Below are 7,921 nucleotides of genomic sequence, written 5' to 3' on the forward strand. Positions count from 1 at the left end.
AAGAATAAAATGGGAAAATGAAGTTAGTAGGCACAAGCATTTAGATATTCTAGTGGTTACTGGGTGTGGATTTGAAAGAAGATGTCTAGAGTTCAATCCCATCGCCACTCATCATTTTTTGTTCTTTAAGCAGAAAAAAGGGTCAATGGGGTGCGCCCGTTTGTGCCGATGCCTTTAACCGAATAGGATTTAACCTGATGTGGATCGGAGAATAAAATGAAGGGACTACGTGCGATTTGGTTTTCGCTCGAATGGTTAGCAGATATTTTTGCCACCACATTCATTATGTTTGTTGGCGTGTCTAATTTTTATTTTTAATTATGTAAATTTGCAGTCTTATAACAGACATAATATAGAACAAATACAAGGCAACATATAAGATCTGTTACAATCTATGTATGACACTATGGTCATGAGATGTAAGTCTACAACGCATATGCTGCAACGCTTATATGTGTATCTCTGTGAATTTTGCAACCTATGGTCAAAATGTTGTAGAATATGTGTTGCTTTATAGGGGTTATCCTTGTAGTGTGTACCCAAAATATCCCATCTTGCGGCCTTTTCCGGAGCTCGCCAGAGGGGGCATTGATCATGGAGGGCCTCTACATCAACTCCATGGCCCCTCCGATGATATGTGAGTAGTTTACTTCAGACCTCCGGGTCCATAGTTATTAGCTAGATGGCTTCTTCTCTCTCTTTGGATCTCAATACAAAGTTCTCCTCGATTCTCTTGGAGATCTATTCGATGTAATCTTCTTTTGCGGTGTGTTTGTCGAGATCCGATGAATTGTGGGTTTATGATCAAGATTATCTATGAATAATATTTGAATCTTCTCTGAATTCTTTTATGTATGATTGGTTATCTTTGCAAGTCTCTTTGAATTATCAGTTTGGTTTGGCCTACTAGATTGATCTTTCTTGCAATGGGAGAAGTGCTTAGCTTTGGGTTCAATCTTGCGGTGCTCAATCCTAGTGACAGTAAGGGAAACACACGTATTGTATTGTTTCCATCAAGGATAAAAAGATGGGGTTTATATCATATTGCATGAGTTTATCCCTCTACATCATGTCATCTTGCTTAAAGCGTTACTCTGTTTTTATGAACTTAATACTCTAGATGCATGCTGGATAGCGGTCGATGTGTGGAGTAATAGTAGTAGATGCAGGCAGGAGTCGGTCTACTTGTCACGGACGTGATGCCTATATACATGATTATACCTATATATTCCCATAACTATGCTCAATTCTAACAATTGCTCGACAGTAATTTGTGCACCCACCGTAATACTTATGCTATCTTGAGAGAAGCCACTAGTGAAACCTATGGCCCCCGGGTCTATTCTCCATCATACAAGTTTCCAATCTATTTTATTTTGCAATCTTTACTTTCAATCTATATCATAAAAATACCAAAAATATTTATTTTATTATTATTATCTCTATCAATCTCACTCTTGCAAGTGGCCATGAAGGGATTGACAACCCCTTTATCACGTTGGTTGCCAGGTTCTTATTTGTTTGTGTAGGTACGAGGTGACTCGCGCATGGTCTCCTACTGGATTGATACCTTGGTTCTCAAAAACTGAGGGAAATACTTACACTGTTTTGCTGCATCACCCTTTCCTCTTCAAGGGAAAACCAACGCATGCTCAAGAGGTAGCAAGAAGGATTTCTGCCACCGTTGCCGGGGAGATCTACGCCAAGTCAAGACATACCAAGTACCCATCACAACCCTTATCCTTCGCATTACATTATTTGCCATTTGCCTATCGTTTTCCTCTCCCCCACTTCACCCTTGCCGTTTTATTCGCCCTCTTTTCCTTTCGCCCTCTCTTTCCGTTCGCTTTTCCTTCGCTTGCTTGCTTGTGTGTTGGATTGCTTGCTTGTCATGATGGCTCAAGATAATACTAAATTGTGTGACTTTGCCAATACCAATAATAATGATTTTATTAGCACTCCAAATGCTCCTCTTACCGATGCTGAATCTTGTGAAATTAATACTGCTTTGTTGAATCTTGTCATGAAAGATCCGTTTTCTGGCCTTCCTAGTGAAGATGCCGCTACCCATCTAAACAAATTTGTTGATTTGTGTGATATGCAAAAGAACAAAGATGTGGATAATGATATTGTTAAACTTAAGCTATTTCCGTTTTTGCTTCGAGATCGTGCTAAAGCTTGGTTTTCGTCTTTGCCTAAAAATAGTATTGATTCATGGAATAAGTGCAAAGATGCTTTTATCTCTAAGTATTTTCCTCCCGCTAAGATCATCTCTCTTAGAAACGATATTATGAATTTTAAGCAACTTGATCATGAATATGTTGCACAATCTTGGGATAGGATAAAATTAATGATACGTAATTGCCCTACACATGGATTGAATTTATGGATGATTATACAAAAAATTTATGCCGGATTGAATTTTGCTTCTAGAAATCTTTTAGATTCGGCCGCGGGAGGCACTTTTATGGAAATCACTTTAGGAGAAGCTACTAAACTCTTAGATAATATTATGGTTAATTATTCTCAATGGCACACTGAAAGATCTACTAGTAAAAAGGTGCATGCAATTGGAGAGATTAATGTTTTGAGTGGAAAGATGGATGAACTTATGAAATTGATTGCTAATAAGAGTGCTCCTACTGATCCTAATGATATGCCTTTGTCTACTTTGATTCAAAATAATAATGAATCTATGGGTGTGAATTTTGTTGGTAGGAACAATTTTGGTAACAACGCGTATAGAGATAATTTTAATTCTAGGCCGTTTCGTAGTAATTCCTCTAATAATTATGGTAATTCCTACAACAAATCTTATGGAAATTATAATAAGATGTCGGCTGATTTTTAATCTAGTATTAAATAATTTATTAGTTCGCAAAAGAGTTTCAATGCTTTGATTGAAGAAAAATTGCTTAAGATTGATGAGTTGGCTAGGAACGTGGATAGAATTTCTCTTCATGCCGATTCTTTAAAACTTAGATCTATTCCACCTAAGTATGATATCAATGAGTCTCTCAAAGCCATGATAATTTCCATTGATGAGTGCAAGGAAAGAACCGTTAGGATGCGTGCTAAGAAAGATTGCTTTGTGAAGGCGTGTTCTTCTAGTTTCCATGATAATAATGATGAAGATCTAAAAGTTATTGATGTGTCCCCTATTAAATCTTTGTTTTGCAATATGAATCTTGATAATGATGGGACTGGTGAGTCAACTTTAGTTAGAAGGCGTCCCAAAAATTTGGAGTTTTTAGATCTTGATGCAAAAATTGATAAAAGTGGGATTGGAGAGGTCAAAACTTTAGATAGCAACGAACCCACTATCTTGGATTTCAAGGAATTTAATTATGATAATTTCTCTTTGATAGATTGTATTTCCTTGTTGCAATCCATGCTAAATTCTCCTCATGCTTATAGTCAAAATAAAGCTTTTACTAAACATATCGTTGATGCTTTGATGCAATCTTATGAAGAAAAACTTGACTTGGAAGTTTCTATCTCTACAAAACTTTATGATGAGTGGGAACCTACAATTAAAATAAAAATTAAAGATCATGAATGCTATGCTTTGTGTGATTTGGGTGCTAGTGTTTCCACGATCCCAAAAACTTTGTGTGATTTGCTAGGTTTCCGTGAATTTAATGACTGTTCTTTAAACTTGCACCTTGCGGATTCCACTATTAAGAAACCTATGGGAAAAATTAATGATGTTCTTATTGTTGCAAATAGGAATTATGTGCTCGTAGATTTCATTGTTCTTGATATAGATTGCAATCCTTCATGTCCTATTATTCTTGGTAGACCTTTCCTTAGAATGATTGGTGCAATTATTGATATGAAGGAAGGGAATATTAGATTCCAATTTCCTTTAGGGAAAGGCATGGAACACTTCCCTAGAAAGAAAATTAAGTTACCATATGAATCTATTATGAGAGCCACTTATGGATTGCCTACCAAAGATGGCAATACTTAGATCTATCTTCGCTTTTATGCCTAACTAGGGGCATTAAACGATAGCGCTTGTTGGGAGGCAACCCAATTTTATTTTTATTCCTTCCTTTTTTTTCCTGTTTAGTAATAAATAATTTATCTATCCTCTGTTTTGGTTGTGTTTTTTGTGTTTAATTAGTGTTTGTGCCAAGTAGAACCGTTGGGAAGACTTGGGGAAAGTCCTTTTGATATTGCTGTAACAAACAGAAACTTTAGCGCTCACGAGAATTGCTGCCATTTTTTTATTGGAGAGTGATATTTAGTTAATTCCTTTTTAAGATGATTAATAGATAAATTACTCACGTCCAGAAATTTATTTTAGAATTTTTTGGGTTCCAGAAGTTTGTGTTAGTTACAGATTACTACAGACTGTTCTGTTTTTGACAGATTCTGTTTTTCGTGTGTTCTTTGCTTATTTTGATGAATATATGGCTAGTAATGGAGTTTATAAACAATAAATAAGTTGGAATATAGTAGGTTTAACACCAATATAAATAAAGAATGAGTTCATTACAGTACCTTGAAGTGGTCTTTTGTTTTCTTTCGCTAACGGAGCTCACGAGATTTTCTGCTAAGTTTTGTGTTGTGAAGTTTTCAAGTTTTGGGTAAAGATTTGATGGATTATGGAACAAGGAGTGGCAAGAGACTAAGCTTGGGGATGACCAATGAACCCCAAGGTAAAATCCAAGAACACCAAAAAGCCTAAGCTTGGGGATGCCCCGGAAGGCATCCCCTCTTTTGTCTTCGTTCATCGGTAACTTTACTTGGAGCTATATTTTTATTCACCACATGATATGTGTTTTGCTTGGAGCGTCTTGTATGATTTGAGTCTTTGCTTTTTATTTTACCCAATCATCCTTGCTGTACACACCTTTTGAGAGACACACACACATGAATCAAATTTATTAGAATACTCCATGTGCTTCACTTATATCTTTTGAGCTATATAGTTTTTGCTCCAGTGCTTCACTTATATCTTTTAAAGAACGGTGGTGGTTTCATTTTATAGAAATAATTGATCTCTCATGCTTCACTTATATTATTTATATAGTCCTTTATAATAGCATGGTAATTTTCCTTTGATACTATAAAAAAACTTTCATATAAGTGCATTGAATACTAAGAGAAGCTTGATACTTGATGATTGTTTTGAGATATGGAGATAGTGATATTAAAGTTGTGCTTGTTGAGTAGGTGTGATTTGAGAAATAGTTGTGTTGAAGTTTGCAAGTCCCATAGCATGCACGTATGGTAAATGTTGTGTAACAAATTTGAAACATGAGGTGTTATTTGATTGTCTTCCTTATGAGTGGCGGTCAGGGACGAGCGATGGTCTTTTCCTACCAATCTACCCCCCTAGGAGCATGCGCGTAATACTTGCTTTTTGATGACTTGTAGATTTTTGCAATAAGTATGTGAGTTCTTTATGACTAATGTTGAGTCCATGGATTATACGCACTCTCACCCTTACATCATTGCTAGCCTCTTCGGTACCGTGCATTGCCCTTTCTCACCTTGAGAGTTGGTGCAAACTTCGCCCGTGCATCCAAACCCCGTGGTACAATATTCTCTATCACACATAAACCTCCTTATATATTCCTCAAAACATCCACCATACCTACCTATTATGGCATTTCCATAGCCACTCCAAGATATATTGCCATGTAACTTTCCACCGTTCCGTTTATTATGACACGCATCATCATTGTCATATTGCCTTGCATGATCATGTAGTTGACATCGTATTTGTGGCAAAGCCACCATTCATAATTCTTTCATACATGTCACTGATGAGTCATTGGACATCCTGGTACACCGCCGGAGGCATTCATATAGAGTCATATCTTGTTCTAGTATCGAGTTGTAATCATTGAGTTGTTAATAAATAGAAGTGTGATGATCATCATTAATAGAGCATTGTCCCAAAAAAGAAGAAAAAAAAGAAGAGAAAGGCCAAAAAAGGCCCAAAAAGAATAAAAATAATAAAAAGGGGCAATGCTACTATCCCTTCTTTTCCACACTTGTGCTTCAAAGCAGCACCATGATATTTATGATAGAGAGTCTCTTGTTTTGTCAATTTCATATACTAGTGGGAATTCTTCATTATAGAACTTGGCTTGTATATTCCAACAATGGGCCTCCTCAAGTGCCCTAGGTCTTCGTGAGAAAGCAAGTTGGATGCACACCCACTTAGTTTCTTTTGTTGAGCTTTCTTACATTTATAGCTCTAATGCATCCGTTGCATGGCAATTCCTACTCCTTGCATTGACATAAATTGAATGGCATCTCCCTAGCCCATTGATTAGCCGCGTCAATGTGAGACTTTCTCCTTTTTGTCTTCTTCACATAACCCCCTTCATTATATTCTATTCCACCCATAGTGCTATATCCATGGCTCACGCTCATGTATTGCGTGAAAGTTGAAAAAAGTTTGAGATTACTAAAGTATGAAACAATTGCTTGGCTTGTCATCGGGGTTGTGCATGATGAGAGCATTCTTGTGTGACAAAAATGGAGCATGACCAAACTATATGATTTTGTAGGGATGAACTTTCTTTGGCCATGTTATTTTGAGAGGACATGATTGCTTAGTTAGTATGCTTGAAGTATTATTATTTTTATGTCAATATTAAACTTTTATCTTGAATCTTTTGGATCTGAACATTCATGCCACAATAAAGAAAATTACATTGAGAAATATGTTAGGAAGCATTCCACATCAAAAATTCTGTTTTTATCATTTACCTACTCGAGGACGAGCAGGAATTAAGCTTGGGGATGCTTGATACGTCTCCAACGTATCTATAATTTTTGATTGCTCCATGCTATTATATATTCTGTTTTGGATGTTTAATGGGCTTATTTATACACTTTTATATTATTTTGGAACTAACCTATTAACCGGAGGCCCAGCCCAAATTGCTGTTTTTTTTGCCTATTTCAGTGTTTCACAGAAAAAGAATATCGAACGGAGTCCAAACGGAATGAAACCTTCGGGAGCGTGATTTTGGAACAAACGTGATCCAGAGGACTTGGAGTGGACGTCAAGCAACCAACGAGGAGGCCACGAGGCAGGGGCATGCCTACCCCCTGGGCGCGCCCTCCACCCTCGTGGGCCCCTCGTGGCTCCACCGACCTACTTCTTCCTCCTATATATACCTACGTACCCTGAAAACATCGGGGAGAACCACGAAAAGCTAATTCCACCGCCGCAACCTTCTGTACCCAAGAGATCCCATCTTGGGGCCTTTTCCGGAGCTCCGCCGGAGGGGGCATTGATCACGGAGGGCCTCTACATCAACTCCATGGCCCCTCCAATGATGTGTGAGTAGTTTACTTCAGACCTTCGGGTCCATAGTTATTAGCTAGATGACTTCTTCTCTCTCTTTGGATCTCAATACAAAGTTCTCCTCGATTCTCTTGGAGATCTATTCGATGTAATCTTCTTTTGTGGTGTGTTTGTCGAGATCCGATGAATTGTCGGTTTATGATCAAGATTATCTATGAAGAATATTTGAATCTTCTCTAAATTATTTTATGTATGATTGGTTATCTTTGCAAGTCTCTTCGAATTATCAGTTTGGTTTGGCCTGCTAGATTGATCTTTCTTGCAATGGGATAAGTGCTTAGCTTTCGGTTCAATCTTGCGGTGCTCAATCCCAGTGACAGTAAGGGAAACGACACGTATTGTATTGTTGCCATCGAGGATAAAAAGATGAGGTTTATATCATATTGCATGAGTTTATCTCTCTACATCATGTCATCTTGCTTAAAGCGTTACTCTGTTCTTATGAACTTAATACTCTAGATGCATGCTGGATAGCGGTCGATGTGTGGAGTAATAGTAGTAGATGCAGGCAGGAGTCGGTCTACTTGTCACGGACGTGATGCCTATATACATGATCATACCTAGATATTCTCATCACTATGC

Source organism: Triticum urartu, chromosome 5A, assembly GCF_056163025.1.
Source record: "Triticum urartu cultivar PI428250 chromosome 5A, HENAU_Tu73, whole genome shotgun sequence".
NCBI classification, from domain to species: Eukaryota; Viridiplantae; Streptophyta; class Magnoliopsida; order Poales; family Poaceae; genus Triticum; species Triticum urartu.